Here is a 27,321-nt window from a genome sequence, read left to right as displayed (position 1 = left end):
CCCACCCCGCCATCTTGCCCAATGTCCCCAGCCGGGACTTCGATTGCTCTTGACCAGTTTTCTACATACACAATTATTAGACTGGATACAACCTTAGGAGTCTATCATTTTCAGCTTCTCCTCACCAGTCTGACATGATGCTCTGCTTCCCTTGACATGCTATTAGCTAGCTGCAACACAGTAGGGTCAGGCCACCAGTGTTTCTGCTTTTAATCTATATTCTGGAATAGTAGTTAGAAAGAAAGGCAATTTCCAAAAAAACATTTTATGGCCTTGGCTTTCCAAATGGTCCAGGAGATGGTGACTGATGTCAGAAGAGGGAGGATTAAATCTACCACTTTGAATTTTCAAATATTTCTTGCAGACATACCTGCTTTCAGTGTGAAGCATTTAAGAGTAGTCTGCTAATGAGAAATGCCTGGGAGTCCCAGCCTGCTCAGTTCTGGTATACACACACACACACACACACACGCATGCACACACACACACAAATATATATATATATATATAGAGAGAGAGAGAGAGAGAGAGAGATTGGTTTGATCAAATCACTTACCTGGGACTATTCTACAAAAAGGGACGAAACTTCTGGTGATATTCTGAAGGCAAAGTGCTTTGAAAATGCACCATGCTCAATTCTGTTGAAAGTGAGTGAGCGTCATTACACGTTATGTCATAGTGATATGTGAGTGAATAAGGAGGATGGAAAAGCATTAAAGGGTGGCACTGTGGGTTAAACCACTGAGCCTAGGGCTTGCCGATCAGAAGGTCGGGGGTTCGAATCCCCGCAACGGGGTGAGTTCCTGTTGCTCGGTCCCAGCTCCTGCCAACCTAGCAGTTCGAAAGCACGTCAAAGTGCAAGTAGATAAATAGGTACCACTCCGGCTCTGGTTTCGCCAGAAGTGGCTTAGTCATGTTGGCCACATGACCCAGAAAGCTGTCTGTGGACAAATGTCGGCTCCCTTGGCCAGTAAAGCAAGATGAGCACCGCAACCCCAGAGTCGTTTGCGACTGGACTTAATTGTCAGGGGTTCTTTACCTTTACCTTTTTTACAAGACAAAGTAGCATGCATCATAAGGAAAGGTTGAACATTTAAGCACAGAGAAACTTGTTTTAAATCCCAACTATAACTGATGTGAAGGGAGGTTTTAAGGTAGAGTTTTCTTAAGCAGAATCCCTGGATGTCAGGTGAGGTACAAAGGGCATAGATTTTAGTGCAAAGGATTTTTTCCCCTGCATTTGTGCAAAAGAGAAACTACAGAAGCCCTGAACCTCTGGGTTTGGCAAAAATTCAGAACATGAGCATCCAGCATGTGCATAAAGTTTGTAAATAAGCAAAGGAAAATAGAAAGTGAAGAGAAATTGAATTATGATTCTTAGGTAAAACTAACATACCTGTAGCTATTTTGGGTACATTTTAGAGAGGATTATTTAGCTTTGATGGCGGTCACTCACCTTTTTCTACAGATCAGTCTTAAAAGGACTCTTGAGAGCAATGCTTCTCTGTGTCTCTTGTTAGAAGATGGACATCTTATACAAAACAGTAGGGGAAGAACTAGTGGGATACTCAGAAGATGGCAAGGGCTTATTATAACCATGTCTTTATTCTTCAGGGGAGAAAAAAAAGGCTGTCAATGGGAGACATGCCCTACTTTGAAAAGACCTGGAAAAAACAGCTGCTACATATTATCTTTTTTCAGGCAGTTTGAACAAAAGACTAAGATCTTTAGCCAAGGAAAAAATCTTGTAAGACACAAGTTCAAGGGGACTGCACTTTAAAAATAACTCAGCGTGTTTCATGAAATCACTCAAAATAGTATAACTACAGAAGAGCAGTGAAAGACAGAACAAGAGATAGATGATAGATTAGATAGAGAGGGGGAGGAGAAGGAAAGGAAATGGATTCTAACTGAAGTCTGATAATATTTTTAAGCTAACGTTTGCAGGGACAGAGGATGGAAGGCAGGAGATAATTGTTAAAAATCTGAGCTGGGCATTGCATTAGCATAGAATGCGATGGAGAGGCATATTAGACCAAAGTTCAGCCCCCCCAGCCCCCCCGGTTAAGATTGGCCAGGAGGGCACCATGTACATACAGCTGTCGTCTCCTCCCACACTTTGTTGCCGTTTTGCGTGCCCCTCCTCAGCAACTGCAGCCTGAGGTGGCCACCTCAATCTGCCTAATGGTACTCTGTTGCAGATTTGGGGTGCCATGAAGGGGCAAAATACTGTTAGTATGTAACGATGTTGTTGTTATTATATTTTTAACTCAAATGATACAAAACGGTACTTGTGAGATTTTCTGCCTGGGGGGGGGGGGAGACCTTGATTGGACTTTGTTACTGTGCCATTTGTTGCACTGCCTCAGGCAGCAAAGAGTCTTGGTGGGCTGGCCTCTCTAGAAAAGTATGGTAATAAGATTCATGTGGCAAAGCATGGCTAGCATAGTGTGCAAACACATTTAGATACCATACATTTTAAATTGTGAATCCTCTGCAGTTGGTGTCAAACCCTGAATTAGCTATTACATCCATTTGGGAGCAAAGAAAATAGGAGCACTAATACTTCATTCATCTTTAAACATTGTGAAGTCATTATTTCTTGATAAGCAGATTTTTTCACACTCTGAGCACAAAAGCAAGCCAGGAGGTTAACTAGCCTTAATGTTCTCTAGTTCCATGTTCAATTGCATATATTGGAATACAAAATGCCCTTCCTGTGTTGGCTTACTTAGCTAAGTAATGAGGCACAACAGCAGTCAAACCATCAGATCATTTGGCATCAGTGCTCAAATCATCAACCATCTCCCATGCACATCATTACCCCTAGAGTTCAGGTATATTATGAAAAGCCGACAGATCCTATCATTTGTTGAATAAAGTACATTCCCCTATCTCTCCATGTTTGCCAAGCCATTTCCCTTCCCCCTAAGTATTTTGGTGGAATTACCCTTGTTTTAAAGCCATCATGCAATAGCTTCCAAACACATTGCTCCTGTTCCTCAGAGTCCCACCCCACCACTGCCACTGCCTATGACAGCATGTAACACTTATGTGCTCGCTCCCACTGATGCACATCGTTCTTGACACATTCCTTAGACAGAACGTAGTGCAAAAGAACCAGCCCAGGAGTTCTGCCTCATGAATGACTAAGAGGAAAACAGAACTCCTTATCAGTTAGATGGCTACTGTCTGCAGCACAATTTCTTGGTGCCCAGGACTGCCTGATACCAATGAGATCATAAGGAAGTGACAGTTTCTCAGTGTGAATGGTACAAGCATGCACACTCTTCTTTAAAACAAAAGCAAACTGCATAATAAGGGGGGAAATGATCACTTCAGCCCAGCAAGACTGCCTATCAAACTTCTAGTCCAGATAAGAGTTCAGCTGATATGAGACATGTGTAAGTCCTGGGGGCAGAATTTCTGCATAAAGGCTGCCCAATTCTTTCCTGAGTGTAATCCTCTCCTGCCATGGGCAAAGAGAAAAACACTCAGTGAAGGCACACTCTTCAGCAGGCAAAGGTGCCTTCACTTTCTTAACTGTCCAATAAGTACAGTTGTTTATTTACTTTATAGAGTTGGGAAGGTTCCCAAGACTCATCTAGTCCAACCCCCTGCAATGCAGGAATTACATCTGAATAATCCCTGGCAGATGGCCAGCCCACCTCTGCTTAAAAACCTCCAGTGGAGCAGAGGCCACCACCTCCTTCGGAGGCATTCTGTACAGGGCCGGATTTAGGTTTGATGAGGCCCTAAGCTACTGAAGGTAATGGGGCCCTTTATATGTCCAGGTGTCCTTTGTCAACAACAATTGTTGCTTTTTTTTTGATACACACACACACAGTAAAGGTAAGGGTACCCCTGCCCGTACGGGCCAGACTCTAGGGTTGTGCGCTTACGGAATGTCGTTTACCTTCCCGCTGGTAAGCGGTCCCTATTTATCTACTTGCACCCGGGGGTGCTTTCGAACTGCTAGGTTGGCAGGCACTGGGACCGAACGACGGGGGCGCACCCCGCCGTGGGGATTCAAACCGCCGACCATGCGATCGGCAAGTCCTAGGCGCTGAGGTTTTACCCACAGCGCCACCCACGTCCCATATATATATATATATATATATGCTTTCGTAGATTTTCACGGGTACAGGAATGCAGGTTTTGGTGTCTTCGGGTGTCTTCCCGTGTAAGAGTCGGGGTGTCTGTGCGACGTTTCGACGAGGTCTCACTCGTCATCTTCAGGCTGGTGCTTTCGGCTTCTTGTTACTGGAACAGAGCAGAATCTGGTGTTTGAGTTCCTATAAATACTGTTGAGGGGTGTGGTGTATAACCTCCAACGTTCTGGGCAGAGAGGAAGTTCCTAGATTAGTGTGCCTTTTCTTCTTTTGTTCCTTAATTACTTGAGGGATATCTTGAGTGATTTCATGAGTGATATTCTGAATACCACTGGGTGGGTCATTAAGTGTAGATTAGTTGCTAAAGCTTTCGTGTCTTGACCTCTTGAGCTTGTGAAGAGTTTTTCTGAGAAGATGGCTGTGCTGCATTTAGTTGTGCTCTGGCTTGGCTTCGTGTATAGGGGCGAGCTGTGGTTTTGTGCTTTGTGCCAGCCAGATCTGTGTAGGGATTGCAGGGGGGTGCAGCATCCGGAGGTGCCACTATAGTTTGGCTACTGGATGGAGTCTGTAATATGTCTGTGGAGAGGGTCTGGGTTTGGGTCTGGTGTGGTTGATTGGTGACGGCGTTCTGTGTGCCTCTGGTTCTGGTGTCGGCTTTTGTGGGGAGGGCTAATTTCCAGATGTCTGGCAGGCGGGACGTGTCGTCACGCTTGTTCATGTTGTGAGGGTGTTTCTCTATCTCGATGGCTTCCATGATTATTCTCTTGTGGTGATGTTCCATGTTAAAGAGCAATTTGGAATCTGCAAAATTAATTTCGTGTCCTGTTTCTTTCATGTGTTGGAAAAGAGAGGAAGTTTTTTCTTCTTTTTTGATGGCATTCTTGTGTTCTGCGATACGTGCATTTATTCGTCTGTTTGTTTGTCCAATGTACGTGGCTGGGCAGACTTTGCAGGGTATTTCATAGACCCCTTGGTTTTCCAGCTGGATTTTGTCTTTTGGGTTTCTGAGGATATTGGCTATTTTTTGGTTGGTGCAGAAGGCTGTTTTGATATTGTGTTTATGGAGGATTTTGCTGATTTTGTCTGTAGTGCCCTTGATATAAGGAAGGAGGGCCATGCCATTGTTTTCTTCTGTGTCTTGGTTTTTGGGGGGTGTTTCTTTTTGGATTAGCTTCGTAACCCTGTTTTTCTGGTATCCATTGGCGATTAACACATTTGAGAGATTCTGTAACTCAGTTGTCAAGTGGTCTTTGTCAGCCAGGCGTTTGGTTCTGGAGATGAGAGTCTTGGCTACGGAGTTTATTTGTGCAGGGTGGTGCAGGCCTTCTGCACCAACCAAAAAATAGCATTAGCATAGAATGCGATGGAGAGGCATATTAGACCAAAGTTCAGCCCCCCCAGCCCCCCCGGTTAAGATTGGCCAGGAGGGCACCATGTACATACAGCTGTCGTCTCCTCCCACACTTTGTTGCCGTTTTGCGTGCCCCTCCTCAGCAACTGCAGCCTGAGGTGGCCACCTCAATCTGCCTAATGGTACTCTGTTGCAGATTTGGGGTGCCATGAAGGGGCAAAATACTGTTAGTATGTAACGATGTTGTTGTTATTATATTTTTAACTCAAATGATACAAAACGGTACTTGTGAGATTTTCTGCCTGGGGGGGGGGAGACCTTGATTGGACTTTGTTACTGTGCCATTTGTTGCACTGCCTCAGGCAGCAAAGAGTCTTGGTGGGCTGGCCTCTCTAGAAAAGTATGGTAATAAGATTCATGTGGCAAAGCATGGCTAGCATAGTGTGCAAACACATTTAGATACCATACATTTTAAATTGTGAATCCTCTGCAGTTGGTGTCAAACCCTGAATTAGCTATTACATCCATTTGGGAGCAAAGAAAATAGGAGCACTAATACTTCATTCATCTTTAAACATTGTGAAGTCATTATTTCTTGATAAGCAGATTTTTTCACACTCTGAGCACAAAAGCAAGCCAGGAGGTTAACTAGCCTTAATGTTCTCTAGTTCCATGTTCAATTGCATATATTGGAATACAAAATGCCCTTCCTGTGTTGGCTTACTTAGCTAAGTAATGAGGCACAACAGCAGTCAAACCATCAGATCATTTGGCATCAGTGCTCAAATCATCAACCATCTCCCATGCACATCATTACCCCTAGAGTTCAGGTATATTATGAAAAGCCGACAGATCCTATCATTTGTTGAATAAAGTACATTCCCCTATCTCTCCATGTTTGCCAAGCCATTTCCCTTCCCCCTAAGTATTTTGGTGGAATTACCCTTGTTTTAAAGCCATCATGCAATAGCTTCCAAACACATTGCTCCTGTTCCTCAGAGTCCCACCCCACCACTGCCACTGCCTATGACAGCATGTAACACTTATGTGCTCGCTCCCACTGATGCACATCGTTCTTGACACATTCCTTAGACAGAACGTAGTGCAAAAGAACCAGCCCAGGAGTTCTGCCTCATGAATGACTAAGAGGAAAACAGAACTCCTTATCAGTTAGATGGCTACTGTCTGCAGCACAATTTCTTGGTGCCCAGGACTGCCTGATACCAATGAGATCATAAGGAAGTGACAGTTTCTCAGTGTGAATGGTACAAGCATGCACACTCTTCTTTAAAACAAAAGCAAACTGCATAATAAGGGGGGAAATGATCACTTCAGCCCAGCAAGACTGCCTATCAAACTTCTAGTCCAGATAAGAGTTCAGCTGATATGAGACATGTGTAAGTCCTGGGGGCAGAATTTCTGCATAAAGGCTGCCCAATTCTTTCCTGAGTGTAATCCTCTCCTGCCATGGGCAAAGAGAAAAACACTCAGTGAAGGCACACTCTTCAGCAGGCAAAGGTGCCTTCACTTTCTTAACTGTCCAATAAGTACAGTTGTTTATTTACTTTATAGAGTTGGGAAGGTTCCCAAGACTCATCTAGTCCAACCCCCTGCAATGCAGGAATTACATCTGAATAATCCCTGGCAGATGGCCAGCCCACCTCTGCTTAAAAACCTCCAGTGGAGCAGAGGCCACCACCTCCTTCGGAGGCATTCTGTACAGGGCGGGATTTAGGTTTGATGAGGCCCTAAGCTACTGAAGGTAATGGGGCCCTTTATATGTCCAGGTGTCCTTTGTCAACAACAATTGTTGCTTTTTTTTTGATACACACACACACAGTAAAGGTAAGGGTACCCCTGCCCGTACGGGCCAGACTCTAGGGTTGTGCGCTTACGGAATGTCGTTTACCTTCCCGCTGGTAAGCGGTCCCTATTTATCTACTTGCACCCGGGGGTGCTTTCGAACTGCTAGGTTGGCAGGCACTGGGACCGAACGACGGGGGCGCACCCCGCCGTGGGGATTCAAACCGCCGACCATGCGATCGGCAAGTCCTAGGCGCTGAGGTTTTACCCACAGCGCCACCCACGTCCCATATATATATATATATATATATGCTTTCGTAGATTTTCACGGGTACAGGAATGCAGGTTTTGGTGTCTTCGGGTGTCTTCCCGTGTAAGAGTCGGGGTGTCTGTGCGACGTTTCGACGAGGTCTCACTCGTCATCTTCAGGCTGGTGCTTTCGGCTTCTTGTTACTGGAACAGAGCAGAATCTGGTGTTTGAGTTCCTATAAATACTGTTGAGGGGTGTGGTGTATAACCTCCAACGTTCTGGGCAGAGAGGAAGTTCCTAGATTAGTGTGCCTTTTCTTCTTTTGTTCCTTAATTACTTGAGGGATATCTTGAGTGATTTCATGAGTGATATTCTGAATACCACTGGGTGGGTCATTAAGTGTAGATTAGTTGCTAAAGCTTTCGTGTCTTGACAAAATCCAGCTGGAAAACCAAGGGGTCTATGAAATACCCTGCAAAGTCTGCCCAGCCACGTACATTGGACAAACAAACAGACGAATAAATGCACGTATCGCAGAACACAAGAATGCCGTCAAAAAAGAAGAAAAAACTTCCTCTCTTTTCCAACACATGAAAGAAACAGGACACGAAATTAATTTTGCAGATTCCAAATTGCTCTTTAACATGGAACATCACCACAAGAGAATAATCATGGAAGCCATCGAGATAGAGAAACACCCTCACAACATGAACAAGCGTGACGACACGTCCCGCCTGCCAGACATCTGGAAATTAGCCCTCCCCACAAAAACCGACACCAGAACCAGAGGCACACAGAACGCCGTCACCAATCAACCACACCAGACCCAAACCCAGACCCTCTCCACAGACATATTACAGACTCCATCCAGTAGCCAAACTATAGTGGCACCTCCGGATGCTGCACCCCCCTGCAATCCCTACACAGATCTGGCTGGCACAAAGCACAAAACCACAGCTCGCCCCTATACACGAAGCCAAGCCAGAGCACAACTAAATGCAGCACAGCCATCTTCTCAGAAAAACTCTTCACAAGCTCAAGAGGTCAAGACACGAAAGCTTTAGCAACTAATCTACACTTAATGACCCACCCAGTGGTATTCAGAATATCACTCATGAAATCACTCAAGATATCCCTCAAGTAATTAAGGAACAAAAGAAGAAAAGGCACACTAATCTAGGAACTTCCTCTCTGCCCAGAACGTTGGAGGCTATACACCACACCCCTCAACAGTATTTATAGGAACTCAAACACCAGATTCTGCTCTGTTCCAGTAACAAGAAGCCGAAAGCACCAGCCTGAAGATGACGAGTGAGACCTCGTCGAAACGTCGCACAGACACCCCGACTCTTACACGGGAAGACACCCGAAGACACCAAAACCTGCATATATATATATATATATATATATATATATATATATATATATATATATATATATTTGCTTTCGTAGATTTTCACGGGTACAGGAATGCAGGTTTTGGTGTCTTCGGACTCTTACACGGGAAGACACCCGAAGACACCAAAATATATATATATATATATATATATATATATATATATATATGCTTTCGTAGATTTTCACGGGTACAGGAATGTAGGTTTTGGTGTCTTCGGGTGTCTTCCCGTGTAAGAGTTACTGGAACAGAGTATTTATAGGAACTCAACAGTATTTATAGGAACTCAAACACCAGATTCTGCTCTGTTCCAGTAACAAGAAGCCGAAAGCACCAGCCTGAAGATGACGAGTGAGACCTCGTCGAAACGTCGCACAGACACCCCGACTCTTACACGGGAAGACACCCGAAGACACCAAAACCTACATATATATATATATATATTAACCAGTAGCACCTTAGAGAGCAACTAAGTTTGTTCTTGGTACAGTATAAGCTTTCGTGTGCATGCACACTTCTTCAGAGTCTTTTTTGGTGTTGAATATATGCTACATGGTAATTTATGGACCTAATAGGTATCTAAAGCCATTTGCACATAACAAAATATGTACTTTATCCATTTTGCATTACTTCCCATGGGAAAGCATGCCTTGGTTTTGGAATGTTTTGGAACAGACTTCCGGAACAGATTAAGTTTGAGAACCAAGGTACCACTGTATATAGAAATGAGCAAACCAGTGATATTTTAGGGAGCAGGATAGCATTACTCCATTACTTACATCATAGGAGCCTACACAATACAAAACAAAACACTGTTACTGTATGTAGGTTTTATTTTATTTCTTTTTTATCTTATATTTTGGAAATGTACATCCATTTTTTTTCCTTTAATTTTTTTGGGGGGCCCCAAGAGAGAGGGGCCCTAAGCTATAGCTTGTTTAGCTTATACGTAAATCTGGCACTGATTCCGTTCTACTGTTGAACAGCTCTTACTGTCAGGAACATCTTCCTAATGTTGAGTCAGAATCTTCTTTCTTCTAGTTTGAATCCATTGGTTCAGGTCCTGCCCTGTGACAGCCCTTCAGTCCTTTGAAGATGGCCATTGTACAGTGGCGTAGCGTGGGGGGTGCAGGGGGGCCGGCCGCACCGGGCGCAACATCTGGGGGTTAGGATTAGGGGGCGCAAATCCACGGGTTAGGGAGTGCAAATCCACGGGTTAGGGGGTGCAAATTACTTGCCTTGCCCCGGGTGCTGACAACCCACGCTATGCCACTGCCATTGTATCACCCTTCCCTTCAGTAGAAACCTTGTACTCCACCCTTCCAGTGAAGTTGCATCACATGGAGTGGCTGACAACAATTAAAAACAAATATTCTGTTCCAAAGTGTTTCTTGGGAATTTTGTAGCATATACCATTCTCTGCACTCCCCTCCCTGTCATGTTTCTGCAGAATTGTAGAATATACACACTCCAACACATTTAGATTGCCTTCACAAGATCAGTTCCGCTATCACTGAAAAGTGAAACCTGTATTTTATTTTATTTATGCACCAAAATTATCCTGAACTCTATCAAAAGTTAGGAGTACAAAATGCACTCCTAAGCATATATTAGCATTGGCCATAAAGTGCAGTGAAGCACACTTGAAATCGATTAGACTTACAGGACAACCCTCTGCATGCTTACTCAGAATCAAGTGCCACTATGCTCAATGGAGCTTGCTCCCTCATAAGTGAGCATAGGATAGAAGGTATAAACAAGATTAATTGTGTTGTGGCAGCCATGCCCCCCCTTGCCCTAAACAAGAGAAATTCAAACCATATGATGGGAGTTTGCTGAGTAGGGGTTGCAGTTTGCTGTTAATTTTCTAATCCCCTCCAACTGCTTCCAGCTAATTTCTGATTACTGGTTTCTCTGGCGATCTCTCTGATAAGTCACTGTGAAATAACCTCAAAGGGCTTGACAACAGGAGATGATCCTACCAGGGGTCTTTTGTGCCCAGTGGGGTACATCTGAGAGACCCGGAAGGTGCCCTTGGTATTTTGGAGAGGCATAAAATATCAAAGGGAGGCGAAAGCAGCCAGGTAATTATATCTGCACGAAGTATTTTCATGGCTGAAACAGAATACTGGAGCCCAAGAGCTAGCCTGAGTTTATTATCATTATTATCTTACAGCTTCATTAATCTGTGGAAAGTGGGAACAGAACTGCAGAGTGATCTAAAATGATATGCAAAGAAAGGCGCCCCACTAGGAAGCTGATAGTAACCTCCCACCTGTTTTAATGACATTGTTTATCTGTATTGGAATTCTGAGATATTTCTTGTTCCAACACATTTATAACAGCCTCCCACAGCTTTGTGCCCTACAGATGTTGCCAGATTACTGTTCCTATAATCCCTGGCTGTTGGCCATGCTGGCTGGGGCTGATAGCAGCTTGATTCCTAAATATATGGGCTGGCACAAAGTGGGAAAGGTGGTGGTCACTAGCATAACTAGTGGGAGGATGGGCCACACTGGGTGACCACTTAACACAGGGGTGGCACTTACCCCAGGGGCCTGCAGCACGCCCAAGCCACACTCCTGGGAGTGACACGGTGGCTCGGATGCCTGCAGGTACCACACCACCTGAAAAGGTGGCATAGGGCTCGTGTTCGCCTGCATAAGGAGAGGTGTGACGGAGGCAGAGCCTGAAAGGGCCTCAGTTCGCTTCCCGTCCCCGTTGGAACAAGTTTCTCAGTAAGGTCACACCTACGATACGTTTAAAGTGCATGGCTTTCCCCAAAGAACCCTGGGGACTGTAGTTCGTTAAGAGTGCTGGTAATTGCAAATCTGCAAAGGCTACCACAGTTCCCATCATTCCCATGGAGAAACCATGTGCTTTAAATGTGTGTTGAATGTGCTTTAAATGTATGGAGTGGATATGACCCAAGTATTCTCCTTGGAGCTATGACAACTGACCTACCTTGCTGCATAGGACCAGGAAAGGACAATTTGCAATTTTTGCTCTGCAGCCTGCCAGCTAAGGATAACATCTGATGCATCTAGTCTGCAATTTGCCTCACGACTTTTTCTTGTATTCACATTAAGACTGGAACATATTAGTGGGAAGTTTGGTCTGATGTTTTTAGAAAAGGAAGTTGTCAGTATATTTTGAACACGGTCAGAAAATGTCCACATTTCACATTTCCCACGTGCAGTCAATGGCCTATGGTGATTATGAACCAATGTAGTTTTAAGACTAGTCACGGTACATAATTATCATTTTTTATTTTAAATTAATAAGGTATTAGCACAATGCAAGTTTGACAGGCTAGCGGGGGGGGGGAGTCAATAATGATTTAAGATCTGGAGAAGCAGTGAATCGATAGACATTGTTTATTACAGCAGATTAAAGTTGGCATAAATGCTCCTCCGATGTACAGCAAACATCTAGAAATCAGACCTCAGCATTATTGGGGGCATTTGACCACGGAAGAGAAAATGACTCAGCTTGCAAAGAGCAATTTAACACTCATCTCCATTCAATAGGGCTCTGAACTTTATTCAGCTACAGCATATCCATCAAAAAGTTTGAAAACGCCTGTGGGAATGAGAAAATTAGAATATGGCCAAAAAAAATGTTTTATTGTGGACCGTTTTATTTTGAGATTTAATGAGTAGTAAACCACTTTGATATGTTCTCTTTAGGTAAAGGTAAAGGGACCCCTGACCATTAGGTCCAGTCGTGGCCGACTCTGGGGTTGCGGCGCTCATCTTGCTTTATTGGCCAAGGGAGCCGGTGTACAGCTTCCGGGTCATGTGGCCAGCATGACTAAGCTGCTTCTGATGAACCAGAGCAGTGCACGGAAACACCGTTTACCTTCCTGCCGGAGTGGTACCTATTTATCTACTTGCACTTTGACGTGCTTTCGAACTGCTAGGTTGGCAGGAGCAGGGACCGAGAAACGGAAGCTCACCCCGTAGCGGGGATTCGAACCGCTGACCTTCTGATTGGCAAGCCCTAGGCTCTGTGGTTTAACCCACAGCGCCACCCGCGTCCCATGTTCTCCTTAAAATATGTTTTTTTAAAAAAATAATGGCATAGAAATGAAATTAATAGATAAAAGCTTTGAGTTCTACAGAATGGTTGAACATCTGAACACATGCACCCCGGTCCAGTACTCTATCCACATGCTTTGTTCTTGCTAAGCTTGAATCATATTATTTTTTTTCTACTTCGGTTAAGAATCAAACTGGAAATCTAGTGCAATGCAGTCTTCATTTAGCTTTCCACATTGTATGGGTAGTAATGGTAGAAGCAGCATCAGCTTTCTACCACCCTAACATATGCTTTCTCCAATTAGGAGTGCCAAGAGCTAAAGCCAGCTCATTTAAAAATAGTGCTTACACAAAATGTTCCACCAGGAGATGGGTTTTCCAAAGTATTCAAGTGATTTGCTTTCCAGGGGGAATAAAGCACCTAAGTACCTGCAATGATTAATCTCAGTGTGGGAAGTGTCTGTGCTATCTCACTGATGGAGATAAATAGAGATGTGACCAGGGCAGCAATTATATGGAAATGGTTCCCATGATTGGTCCATAATTTCATCCCTAGCCAGCTACCTCTTTGCTTCTTCCTTCAGCCCTTGACCCCACTTCTCTTCCTCTGCTTTCATTCTCATACACCCATTGCTTCTATACCCTCTCATCTTCCCATTCCTTGCCTCTTCCCCATCTGCTTTCCTCCATCTCTTCCTCTTCATCTCTTTCCAAATTGTTCCGATTTTCCATTTTCCTCACCCCAGTGTATTCATATGTTTCTTGTGCACCCCATTCAACTATTTAACTTGTACACCCCAGTGCACAGCTGGTCAACCCTCTACTGCCCAGTTCAGAAGTAGCCAACATGGTGCCCTCCATATGTTTTGGACCACAACTCCCATCAGCCGTAGCCAACATGACCAGTGGTCAGGGCTGAGGGAGTTGTCATTCAAAATATCTAGAGGGCACCATATTGGCTACCTAGACTGGATCTTTCACACTGACAATTTCTCCTAAATCATTGGATCATGTATCGTACAACAGAGCAGCGAGCCTCATTTCTATTATCTCTGAGCTTCTGTGATATTGCAGCAGCTCAGCCAATGGCCTGAGAGTCCTCAAAGTTTGCAACTTGCACTTGCCTCATATTTTTTCCTTAAAAGCAATAGCCTCATTCCCCCCCTCCTACTTAAAAACAATAATACCAACGTGACCCTTTTGAGCAAAAATGGATGTGCTGTGTGCTTTAACTGGAACCTCAATTCATCTGTCTACAAATGTGGTAAATGCCCTAAAGTGGTATCTCCACTATGTGTGTGTATGTGAAATTAATTAATTATTATTATTATTATTATTATTATTATTATTATTATTATTTAATAAACTTGTATACTGTCCTTCAATGGAAATTATCAGGGTGGTATACACACCCATGTACAACAGCAAGTGGGTTGTTGCTGAAAGAGCAGTTGTTCAGAGTTTTTCCTAACACAGCAGGCAGGCAGAGGGAATGTGTATCTCAAAACTGAACTGTTCATAGAGAGTTGGGCTTCCTGCCACTCCAGGATCAAGGAAGGGGAAAGCAGGAAAGCCCCACCTCCCGATTCATTCATTTATTCTTCCTAAGATGGGTGGAGGGCAGGAACACAGGAACAATCAGATGTTAGATCTTTGACTCCCACTATGTGCTACTAAGGGCAAATGAAATGTTGGCATGGGGTAATTGCATTGCCAATTTAGAACAATGCACACTAATGGGCAAAGACACTTTTTAAAAAAGTTCTGCCGGGCAATGGACTGGCATCATCACCAGCCTTATCCAGTGGGAATTGTGACATTTGGAAATGTCAAAAAACAAACCCTCAAACCTGAACAAAACACATTCACACAAGTGAGAAAGGATGTTGGAGAAGGAAACTCTAGAGTTGGGGGTCAGCCCAGCCCATATTCACTGTCGTAGTTTAGATGAGTCAGCCTAGAGAGAGGAAAGGGAGACACTGGAGCCACACCAAAAAGAAAGGGAAAGAGCAGAGATGAAATCAAAGAATGAGGAAGGGACTGGTGAGAGTCATATCCAAGAGAAAGCAACTTTTGGTACTGCACAAAATATGGGAGGTTTCAAAAGCTGTGCATGACCTGAATTAATTTCTATTTAATTCTCACTCCTTTTTGTTCTCCTGATGGTTTCTTGTGAGAGAATGGGTTGCAGACGGATGGATGAGCTGCCTCTCTGGCAATAGTGTTATCTCAATGTTGACAATAGGAAGGGTCTGCCTGTGATCTGTGATTGTTGGGCACATTCATCCCCCACTGCCTCAGATAATCAGGCAAAGAAGATGACTGCTGTACTCAAGGCAGGCTGGTTTTCCTCTAGTGTCCTATAATTCTTAACTGTAACCCTAGAATTGTAGAGTTGGAAAGTGACCCTGAGGCTCATCTAGGTCCAACCCCTTCTGCAATGCAGGTGATCAATGACTAGGTCTTAGATTTCTTTCTTATTCAAGTTATCACATAGGATTGTGCGAACTTACAGCTTTGTTATTTGCCCATTTGATATGCAGCTGGCAAAAACATGTCTGAAAAGCATGGAGCATTCAACATGTCTGCCTTGAGCCCTCCAACCCTTAAAAGTGCTTCTAGCTCTGTGCACGAGAAAAGGCAACTGTGGTCCTGACATTCTGCCCACCCCCTTCCTCGACTTGTTGTGTTGGGCAAGAATCCAGCAGTGCCGCATCACAGCAGGTGGGGGGGGGAAGGGCAGGAAGGGGAAATGAACGGGTGGGAGAAAGCCACACCTACCTTCTTTCCTCTAGCATAAAGGTAAAGGGACCCCTGGCCATTAGGTCCAGTCGTGGCCAACTCTGGGGGTGCGGCGCTCATCTCGCTTTATTGGCCGAGGGAGCCGGCGTTTGTCTGAAGACAGCTTCCGGGTCATGTGGCCAGCATGACTAAGCTGCTTCTGGCAAACCAGAGCAGCGCATGGAAATGCCATTTACCTTCCCGCCAGAGCGGTACCTATTTATCTACTTGCACTTTGACATGCTTTCGAACTGCTAGGTTGGCAGGAGCAGGGACCGAGCATTGGGGACCGAGCATTGGGGACCGACCGTTGGGGTGATTCAAACCGCCAACCTTCTGATCAGCAAGTCCTGGGCTCTGTGGTTTCACCCACAGCGCCACCCACATCGCTTCCTCTCACATAGAGAGATTTAAAGCTGGCAACTCTGCCTGTGACCTCTACAGCGGCTTGGTTGGGCATGCTTGGTGCTAAATGTCACTAGAGCAACTACCGAAGTGGAAGGAACTAAAAAGCCACATTAGATTAAGATCAAATATTACATAAATAGATATAGATGATACGTATGTTTCAAAGTGTTGGTGTTGATCTTTAAAGCCCTTAATGGCTTAGGCTCTGCACTCCTGAAGGAGCATCTCCACCCACATTGTTCAGTCCGGTCACTGAGGTCTAGTTCCAAGGACCTTCTGGCGGTTACCTCACTCCAAGAATTGAAGTTACAAGGAACCAGGCAGAGGGAACGCCCTCCCATCAGATGTCAAAGAGATAACCAATTGCATGATTTTCCAAAGACATCTGAAGGCAGCCCTGTATCGGGATGCTTTTAACGTGTGGTGTTCTGTTGTGTTGTTGTAGTGTTGTTGCATCCCAGTCAGGTGGGTAGGGTACAAAAAAACCCCACATAAACATATAAAGTACAGTGGTACCTCGGGTTAAGTACTTAATTTGTTCCGGAGGTCCGTTCTTAACCTGAAACTGTTCTTAACCTGAAGCAGCATGGTAGCTAATGGGGCCTCCTGCTGCCGCTGCACGATTTCAGTTCTCATCCTGAAGCAAAGTTCTTAACCCGAGGTACTATTTCTGGGTTAGTCTGTAACCTGAAGCATATGTAACCTGAAGTGTATGTAACCTGAGGTACCACTGTAATATAATTCTTGATTGATGACCGCAGAGCAAAAGGGCCAAACATTTCATCAAGAAAGAGTAGGCAAACGATGTAGTAGGCAGAGAAGGAGCAGGTGAGGGAAAGAATAAAGTCAAACAGGGATTTAATAAGAGACTGTGAAGTCTAAATGTTTAGACTCATTTTTTGGAATCTCTGTTTATTGATCAAGTGTGCAGCCTGGACTCTTCCATACTTTAAAATTTAATTACAGAGATTTTCATGTATATATCTATTACAATGAGCAACTTACGTGGCCTGTTTGTTACGGAGGTCTGATCCTTCTTTTGCCAACAGATAGTTAAGGAACAACTGTTCTCCTTAGAGAGAACATAAGGTGAGCAGGGCCTGTCAGAGGAAGCCATTTGGAAAAGGAAGAGGATGTCTGGCAGCGAAGCACAAATGCTCATACAGGGCCATTTAGGCAGCCATAGGAAGGCAGCCTGGCACTTCAAAGTTCCTTGCTATTCACACAAGTGAACCAAATGAATGATTCTTATGGCTCTAGGGAAGATGATGATGATGATGATGATGATGATGATGATGATGATAATAATAATAAGAAGAAGAACTTCACATGACTCATTGAAAAGGATGCAGGCTCCCCCTATGAGAGGGAAGGAAATATTAGTATGCACATGTTGCACTTTGGAGAAGCACATGGAGTGCTGGTCAGAAACTACATTACCCAGCAGGCCAATCCAGAGTGCCCCATTTTACAGGGGCAAATGGGTCATCCTCTCTATGGAGAGGACTGGCTCCTTTCTCCCCCGAATCTCTGTCCTACACTAAACAGTGATGACAGTTGTTTGGACTGACAGTAAGTGACAAGCGGACACCTGAAAGACAAACTGCTCTCTTACACATGATGCCAGGGTTGCCAAACCCTTTGGAGTCTTATTAATAACGATGAATCCATTCTTACTGTATTCCCACCCCCAAAAGGTCAAAATAACTCTTAAATAGATGGTTGAATATTTTCATATACCTATGTTTGTTTTATAACTTTTTATCCATAATTGGTACAACAGAGAGCAAGTCTCTGATGGCCTTCACGGTGTCAGGAATGGGCTTCCCAAGGTAGACCACGTTCCACAATATGATACACGGCTTTCTTTTATTTTATTTTTGTTACTCTGTGCCCTGAACTGGACAAGGAAGAGGAAAACAAAGCAGACTGAGCGTAAAATGAAGAACAACCCAATTTCCCGTAGTGAGGCTCTGTCGTTTGGAATGCAACTGATATGTCTCCATTGTGGAATTATGCATCCACCTTCCACTACATCACACGGCAGGAGTACACCATCTGTTACCTGGCCAGGTATCTCCTGGTAGCACTTGCTGCAAAGATTTGCAGTTACGTTCCTTTTAGCTCACCACTGAGATTATGAGAATGGACGGTTTTTGCCATTAGAGGCAGGGCATCTGTCACTAGCATACAAGACATTTGGGATGCTGCCTAGTGGCAAGCGGGTAACAGGCAGCATCCCAAATGTCTGGCATATGGGATATAATGTGCATAATGCCAACTCTAATGAATAGTGCTTGATGGTGCTGCACGTCCAGAGAAGACTGCAGAAGCAAATTTTCCAGCCGTTTATTTGTCAGGATGGAGTGCGTTAATACCAGCTGTTTCATTGCCAAGTAGTTGGTATTTCAATATATGATTGTTCCAGTGGTTGTTTTTTGTTTTTGTTTTTTTTTTGAGGGGGAAGGTGTTCTTTTAAACCACAAGCAGGCAACCCCAACACCTCACCCCCACCATCCCATTCTTCCACCCCATTACGAATCTTTAATTCTCCTTGTTTTGTTTCCTCCTCATTTTCCGCAGCTTTAAAAAGCTTTTTTATGCTTTTCCTATTGGCTGCTTGCATCTCGTTTTATAAATATAAATGGATTCACCATCCCCTTCATTTTTTCCTGGTTCTACGGTTTTCAGAGTGGGGGAAGGTTTTCCCTGAGCTGTCTGAGAACAAAATGGTAAGCTTTAGCCGTGTGTGTGTGTGTGTGTGTGTGTACACATCACACACTAGCTTAAGAAAGGAACGGCTTCCGTTGGCTTCCAGAGCAGTAGCTGAATTGGTCTGTTTTATTTTTTGATCTTCCATATGCTTATTTTATAGTAGCACCATCAAACTGAGTGAAGTCTACTTCTGAGTACAGTCATACCTTGGAAGTAGAACGGAATCTGTTACAGAAGTCTGTTCAAGTTCCAAAGCATTCGAAAACCAAAGCGTGGCTTCCGATTGGCTGCAGGAAGCTTCTGCAGCCAATCAGAAGCCGCAGAAGTCCCGTCAGATGTTTGGCTTCCAAAAGAATGTTCAAAATCAGAACAGTCACTTCTGGGTTTCCATTGTTTGAGAGCCAAAATGTTCAACAACTAGGCTGTTCGAAAACCAAGGTGCGGCTGTACATAAGAGCTGTGCTGGATCAGACCACAAGCTCATCTAGTCCACAAAAGGGAACACTATCAATGGCTGCTAGCTATGATGACTATATACACCTTGGGTTACAGACGCTTCAGGTTGCGTTTTTTAGGGGTTATGGACCCGCTGAAACCCGGAAGTACCAGAACGGGTTACTTCCGGGTTACGGCGCATGCGCAGAAGCGCTAAATCACACTTTGCTCATGCGCAGAAGCGCTGAATCGCAACCCACACGTGCACAGATGCACTGCTGCGGGTTGCGAATGTGCATCCCACATGGATCACGTTCGCAACCTGAGTGTCCACTGTAACTCCCTCCAGTGAATAGCACTTGCTGGGAATCACAAGCGGGGACAGTACTGCTGCATTCAGGTCCTGCTTGCAGACATACCATAGGCTGGCCACTGTGAGACGAGGATGAAGGCGAGATGGGCCTTCAGTTTAATCCAGCATTCTTATATGACTAAGGGCCCCTCCAGACTGTGAGTATACATTGCAACATATCACAGACACCATAATGGGGCATTCATACAGTACACATTGTTCCACTATATTAGTTGTTCCGCAATGATCCCCCAATGCTATTGCATTATTGCTGTCTGGTGTGCAAAAAAAGTGGAGCAATTAAAATAAACCAGAACACTTGTGGTATAAAAAGTCACAGGATTTCATCAGGAAGCTACGAGACATGCCCTGATTGGAAACAAAGCAGTGCGTCTTTCCCCGAAACCTTTGCAGGCACAAACAGTATTGAAAGTGAGATTGCATTCAACTGCATTCATCAAGCACAAATCATCATGAATGCATAATGAAAAGGATGTCTTAATGCAGTTACTCCTACCAAAAATGAAATTAAAGTCTGAATCAGCTCTCAATGTGAGCCGACCTAAATACTGGTGTATGTAACACACTTTAAAAAACTATCTTGATCCTTGATCTTATTTTAAGGTTAAAAAAAAAGTAGGAATGAAATTGCCTGGAAGTTCTCTAAAATGGATACAGACAGCGGTCATTCTCCTTTTCAATCATTTTGGAATGAACATCCGTGTAAGAGTTAGGAAGGAGAGGTTTCAGGGTGGGATGGCCTCAAAGATGCTGCTAAACCTCTTCTTTTGAAATCCATTCCACTGAAGACCCATTCCATTCTGTGCAGGTGACAAGCACAGCAGCACAAGACATTCTCTGGAGCTGTGAGGTTCTAGAACAAGGTCCAACGGCTTAAACATCTGGTAACCCAAGGAAGGAGAGCAGTGTCACTTTTGACACTCAGCAGAGCACCAGAGGAGCTATTCTGCTCCTCATACTCCCTCTGGTGGTCACACCACACAATTAAAATAGAAGAACCCAGATCTGTGGCGAGTGGGGCAGGATTGACAGTTTTGCAGAGAGTCTCCAAAGGTGAAAAGCAGAATGTGTACGTTAGGTGTGTAATTCTTTTTCCTTTTTGGATTTTGAAAAAAATAAAAATGCAATGGAGCTACTTAAGGATGCAATTTGAAATGAAAACCTGGAAGTCAAGTCACTTGTTGGGTGTCCGTGTGGCGTAGGTATGTTGATATACATACACATATAGTATAGGTAGGTATTATATAAAGCAATGTATGTATGTTTATGTTATGAAAATAAGGCAGTGTGTTGTGTATGCGTATTGTGTAAATGTATATGTATGTGTTTTATATGTTAATAAAATTTAAATGAAAAAAATAAAATGAAAAGCTAGCACCAAGGATCCTTTTTCCTTGCAATTATTTACTGGTACCCCAGGTTCTTTGCCCTCACTGGGAGAAAAACAACAACCAGATGCCTCTTTATCTCCTGCATTGGTCTTCTGCTTCAAACTGAGGTCTGCACTGCACACAGTGGCAGAGCTTCATGCACCGGCACTGGGAGCGGAGAGCAGGCGGGGGTGTGTCTGGCGTGTGTCCCAGGGGGCATGGCAGCCGCCCGCAGGGGCGTGGCGTGCATCCTGGGGGTGTGATGCGCTGCCTGCAGGGGCGTGGCACCCAGCATGGGGGGCCCAGCTGCAACGGCACCCCTTTGGGATCATGGTCCGGGGTGGTGCGCTCCCCTCCGCCCCCTCTTCCTCCGCCAGTGACTGCACAGTGTGTGCAGGCGAAAGACCAAAAGAGAACTCATTGACCTATGCCTAATGTGCAGAATGGATGGGGCCAGAGAGGTTGCAAGGATGTGGAAGAGCGAGGCGAACTGTGCAGATAAATCAGTGTCCCTTATTCTTTACTCAACACCAGCTCAGTCAAACAGTAATTTTAATTTGAAGTTCCAATGGGTTTTGAAAGCTTTGCTTGACATCTGTATATTCCAGGGGTGATAATGTACCACAGCCAGCTGACCGAGTAGGGGAAACTTTTGTGCCGATTCCTACCTTTATCTCAGAGAACAGCCTCCTCTCTACTTCAGCCTCGTGGTTTTCAGCCTTCCATTATTACATGAACACTTCTTCACCCTTCTCACTCCTTCCTCCCATCTTTTGCTGTATCCATCTTCCTGTAAGGAGAAGAAAAAATGTTAAGAGCACGTGAATTCAGTTCAGCAGAACACCCTTTGTCGACCTGGTGCCATCTAAATGCTTTGAACTACAACTCCCATCATCCCCAGCTACCATATGCATGGGAGTTGTAATTCAAAACATCTGGAGAGTAGCAGGTTGATGAAGGCTGAGGACTGCATCCAATGGTGACAGCAGTGGCAGAAAACACTTACCTTCTTGCAAGTTGGAGGGATATTGCTCCTAAGCATTTTGAGCTGTGTTGCTCATGAGCAAGTGGCATTCAAAGGAATTAATGGGGAACCTCACCAAATGTTTGTGTTCTTGCGATGTTGATGTGGCCAGCTGTCACATAATGCTCATAGGTAACTTGAAAGAGCATATTCTGGGCTGTATTCAATGGTGGCTTTGCAGCTGGTGGAAAGCACTGACTTTTGCGCAGTTCTGGGCATCCTGATTTCACCAGTCTCCCCCTTCCCATCACTGCCTTCCCAAGCTGCCCCTGAAGTTTGGGGAACCCAGTATGGGATAGAGTGGCAGAAGGATGCAGCAGGTAGCACTAAGGAAACGGATGGATCATCTTTGCTCTGCCAAGTGAACAAAGTGATAACTAGCATCAAGAATGAGGAAAATAATAAAGCAGAGGTGGGATACTGTTTTTGATAGGATTCCTAGTTCACGCTAGCAGCTTAAACGTTAACACTTCTTTGCAAGGTTATTTGCGTTTTGAATTAAAAGCTAAAGGTTGCATTGCAGCTAAAGGAAAAGCTGCTGTTAAAATCTCAGCGTGTTTTACAGGTTGTACCCATGAATTCAGAAATAAGCACAGCTGAGTTCAATGGAATTCCTAAGTTCAACTGAATTCCTAAATATGCCACTATGTCTGATCAGGGAATGTGAAGGCAGCCCCCGCCCCCCCCCCCAGCCAAATTTCAACCTGCAAACTACTTTGCCAGCTCACTATTCTATGGTGGGAATTTAGCTACAACTGTCACCGTATATGAAATCTGTTGCCATTGCAGAAGCCTGGAAGAACCAATGACCCTTTAAATGGAAGCCAAATACAAACTAAATTAGCATTGCCACCCCAGCCTACTGGGAACACAACCCCTTCATGATAAACTCTGCAGCAAGCTCTCTGCTGACACCACTTGGTACAGATCTAAAAGTAGGAAGGAATGTAGAAAGCGAGGTTGTTTCACTGCGTGTATAACGGGACTGTAGAAATAACTTATTCAAATAAAGTAAAATTCAATCTACAGGGAAGGCAGGAGGAAAGGGTCCTTATGGGGGCTAAAATACATATAAATCGTAAAAACACGGGGGGGGGGTGAAACAGATGTGCCAAGATAAAATAAGTTAGTGCCACCCTGGAACAGGGCTGTAAACCTCCACTCTCTGGAGTAAATGGCAAATTTGTAGCTGAATAAGAAGTGGGGTAGGGATGCATTTCCGTGTGCTGCTGTGGTTCACCAGAAGCGGCTTAGTCATGCTGGCCACATGACCTGGAAGCTCTACGCCGGTTCTCTGCCAATAAAGCGAGATGAACGCCGCAACCCCAGAGTCGGCCACGACTGGACCTAATGGTCAGGGGTCCCCTTTACCTTGACCTTTACCTTTAAGAAATGGGGTAGAATATTTGATATGTGTCTGTTGTGTGGTGGTCATTTTCTCTGCCTAAATGGTCTATAGTAATAGAATGGTCCCCTTCATGGATCACTGCCTTATACAGGAGGCAGCAACGAAAACCATCCCAATGAAAAGGAAATGCAAGAAAGCAAAGTGGCTGTCCAACGAGGCCTTACAAATAGCGGGGGAGACAAGGAAAGCAAAATGCAAGGGAGATAGTGAAAGATACAGGAAATTGAATGCAGATTTCCAAAGAATAGCAAGGAGAGACAAGAAGGGCTTCTTAAACGAGCAATGCAAAGAAATAGAGGAAAACAATAGAACGGGAAAAACCAGAGATCTGTTCAAGAAAATTGGAGATATGAAAGGAACATTTCGTACAAAGATTACCATAATAAAAGACAAAAGTGGAAAGGACCTAACAGAAGCAGAAGACATCAAGAAGAGGTGGCAAGAATACACAGAGGAACTATACCAGAAAGAAATGGATGCCTCGTATACCCCAGGTAGTGTGGTTGCTGACCTTGAGCCAGACATCCTGGAGAGTGAAGTTCAAATGGGCCTTAGCCCATAATAACTGCTAATAACAAGGCCAGTGGAAGTGATGATATTCCAGCTGAACTATTTAAAATTTTAAAAGATGATGCTGTTAAGGTGGTACACTCAATATGCCAGCAAATTTGGAAAACTCAGCAGTGGTCAGAGGATTGGAGAAGAACAGTCTACATCCCAATCCCAAAGAAGGGCAGTGCCAAAGAATGCTCCAACTACCGTACAATTGCGCTCATTTCACACACTAGCAAGGTTATGCTTAAAATTCTACAAGGCAGGCTTAAGCAGTATGTGGACCGAGAACTCCCAGAAGTGCATGCTGGATTTCAAAGGGGCAGCGGAACCAGAGACCAAATTGCAAACATGCACTGGATTATGGAGAAAGCTAGAGAGTTCCAGAAAGACGTCTACTTCTGCTTCATTGACTATACAAAAGCCTTTGACTGTGTCGACCACAGCAAACTATGGCAAGTTCTTAAAGAAATGGGAGTGCCTGATCACCTCATCTGTCTCCTTAGAAATCTCTATGTGGGACAAGAAGCTACAGTTAGAACTGGATATGGAACAACTGATTGGTTCAAAATTGGGAAAGGAGTACGGCAAGGCTGTATATGGTCTCCCTGCTTATTTAACTTATATGCAGAATTCATCATGCGAAAGGCTGGGCTGGATGAATCCCAAGCCGGAATTAAGATCACCGGAAGAAATATCAACAACCTCAGATATGCAGATGACACAACCTTGATGGCAGAAAGTGAGGAGGAATTAAAGAACCTTTTAATGAGGGTGAAAGAGGAGAGTGCAAAATATGGTCTGAAGCTCAACATCAAAAAAACGAAGATCATGGCCACTGGGCCCATCACCTCTTGGCAAATAGAAGGGGAAGAAATGGAGGCAGTGAGAGATTTTACTTTCTTGGGCTCCATGATCACTGCAGATGGTGACAGCAGCCATGAAATTAAAAGACGCCTGCTCCTTGGGAGAAAGGCGATGGCAAACCTAGACAGTGTCTTAAAAAGCAGAGACATCACCTTGCCAACAAAGGTCCGTATAGTTAAAGCCATGGTTTTCCCAGTAGTGATGTATGGAAATGAGAGTTGGACCATCAAGAAGGCTGATCGCTGAAGAATAGATGCTTTTGAATTATGGTGCTGGAGGAGACTCTTGAGAGTCCCATGGACTGCAAGAAGATCAAACGTATCCATTCTTAAGGAAATCAGCCCTGAGTGCTCACTGGAAGGACAGATCGTGAAGCTGAGGCTCCAATACTTTGGCCACCTCATAAGAAGAGAAGACTCCCTGGAAAAGACCCTGATGTTGGGAAAGATGGAGGGCACAAGGAGAAGGGGACGACAGAGGACGAGATGGTTGGACAGTGTTCTCGAAGCTACAAACATGAGTCTGACCAAACTGCGGGAGGCAGTGGAAGACAGGAGTGCCTGGCGTGCTCTGGTCCATGGGGTCACGAAGAGTCGGACACGACTAAACGACTAAACAACAAACAAATAGAATGGCAGAAGTGGCCTGAAGCTCCTATGTCCAAATTGCCTGCAACAAGGAATCTCAGGATTATTTCTACCAAAGCATGCAGTGTATATACAGAATGATAGAAAAAAGGAGAGGGGAAAAGAGTCCACACACCAGAAGAGGGGGGCGGGGGAGGTGGAAGAAAATAAAAAAGAAGAAATGGTCTTTGATGAAGAAGGCAGATGGGCAAACAATCACTGGTAAACTGTTTGGTTCTTCTGTTCATAGTAATTAGGGAGAAGCTATAACGAAGTGGAGCCCTAACCAAGGACAAAGGATGGCAGAGAACAAGAGGTGGCATATTTTGCATCAGTTCCTTGCTGAAAATATATGAAAAGGGTACCATGCAGAGGGAAAGCTTCTAAAAATCTAAAAAGTCTTAAAATTCTAAAAAGTCTTAAAATTTTATATGTATATATATATATGCAATCCTCTAGTATTTTCCATCATTTTTACTACCTTCATCTATGCACCAGGGGGCAGACTATGCAAAACTACAGTTTTGCCAGTTTAAGCATTTTTTTTGTGTGTTTTTTAAAAAATGAAAGAAAGTGGGGAAAAGTTATGCGCTGGTTCGCCCTCTGCAACTATACTTTTGAAACCCCAGGAATTTGTAAATAAAAAAGGAAGCATTCAATGTCAACTGAAAATTTATAACATCTCTGACAAATCTGTCCTTTTGTTTTCTTTCCGTTTCCGGGTCCTTAGTTGGGACATATTCAGCCTTTCTTTCTCAGCTGTGAGCATTAACACAATTGCTTTACAATAAATTACACTGAATGTTAGATTATTATCAGTGCCATCCTAGGCATGCTTGTTCAATGCGTCTGACTTCCTGGTAAGCGTGTATAGCACTGCAGCCTAAATGACCCTGGACCAGAGCATGAAATAATATTTAGCAAACACATCTGACAATTTCCTGCAATTGCAAAGGGTACGTGTGAAAACAACAATGAAGTACAGTGGTAACTCGGGTTACATACGCTTCAGGTTACATACACTTCAGGTTACAGACTACGCTAACCCAGAAATAGTGCTTCAGGTTAAGAACTGTGCTTCAGGATGAGAACAAAAATCGTGTTCTGGTGGCGCGGCAGCAGCAAGAGGCTCCATTAGCTAAAGTGGTGCTTCAGGTTAAAATCAGTTTCAGGTTAAGAACACACCTCCGGAACGAATTAAGTACTTAACTGTACAAACTGTACAAACATGGGTAGTTCTGCAAGTCCCCCACTCCAGTGTCAGCAGTGAACTCACTGGATTAGCCATCTTAGCCTTATCCATAAATGCAGTTGTCATACAGAGACTCACTCCGTGATAACAGAACAACAAGTGATGATTACTTCTATGGGAGTACCAACCACCACAGACCAAACATCACAAAAAAAGACATACTCTCAGACAAGTGATGTTTCTATCCTGCTGAAGTTGAGCAGGTGTGGCTTTGGTCAGTGGCTGGATGAGTACCCCATGTAAGATAACTTGAGTTCCATTACAGAAGAAAGGTGGGATACAAATGAAGCAAGCAAGCAAACAACCAACCAACGCAGAGCAGTCATAGCCAAATGCTTGCCAACTGATGCAGATTTCCATGTTTAGCCAAATCTGTCACTAAGTCACTGAGATGGCTCTGATGCAATGCTAAACCACGGTTTGTTTCAATGGCTAAACCAGCAATATCTGACAAACGATCTCTGGGTAGCTGTCAAACCAGGATCTGAAATTAGTTGGCACCAGTTTGCAAACCATAGTTGGTTTGTAATTCCACCTGAACCAACCAGCCATGGACCG

At 44.2% G+C, this 27,321-nt stretch overlaps 1 protein-coding gene across 1 annotated transcript in view; it reads right to left on the bottom strand.

Moving 5' to 3' along the window:
- FRMD4B (FERM domain containing 4B) overlaps positions 1 to 27,321 on the bottom strand; it is a 262,525-nt gene that overhangs the window by 158,891 nt on the left and 76,313 nt on the right. Inside the window, exon 2 of the mRNA XM_082209330.1 lies at positions 21,703 to 21,824. The gene's annotated coding sequence lies outside the window, so the exon portion shown is untranslated. The remainder of the gene's footprint in view (positions 1 to 21,702; positions 21,825 to 27,321) is intronic.

This window comes from Podarcis vaucheri (genome assembly GCF_965113315.1).
Source record: "Podarcis vaucheri genome assembly, chromosome: 2".
Lineage (NCBI taxonomy): Eukaryota > Metazoa > Chordata > Lepidosauria > Squamata > Lacertidae > Podarcis > Podarcis vaucheri.
The sequence above is the reverse complement of the archived record's forward strand: the minus strand, read 5'-3'. Positions and strand labels throughout refer to the sequence as shown.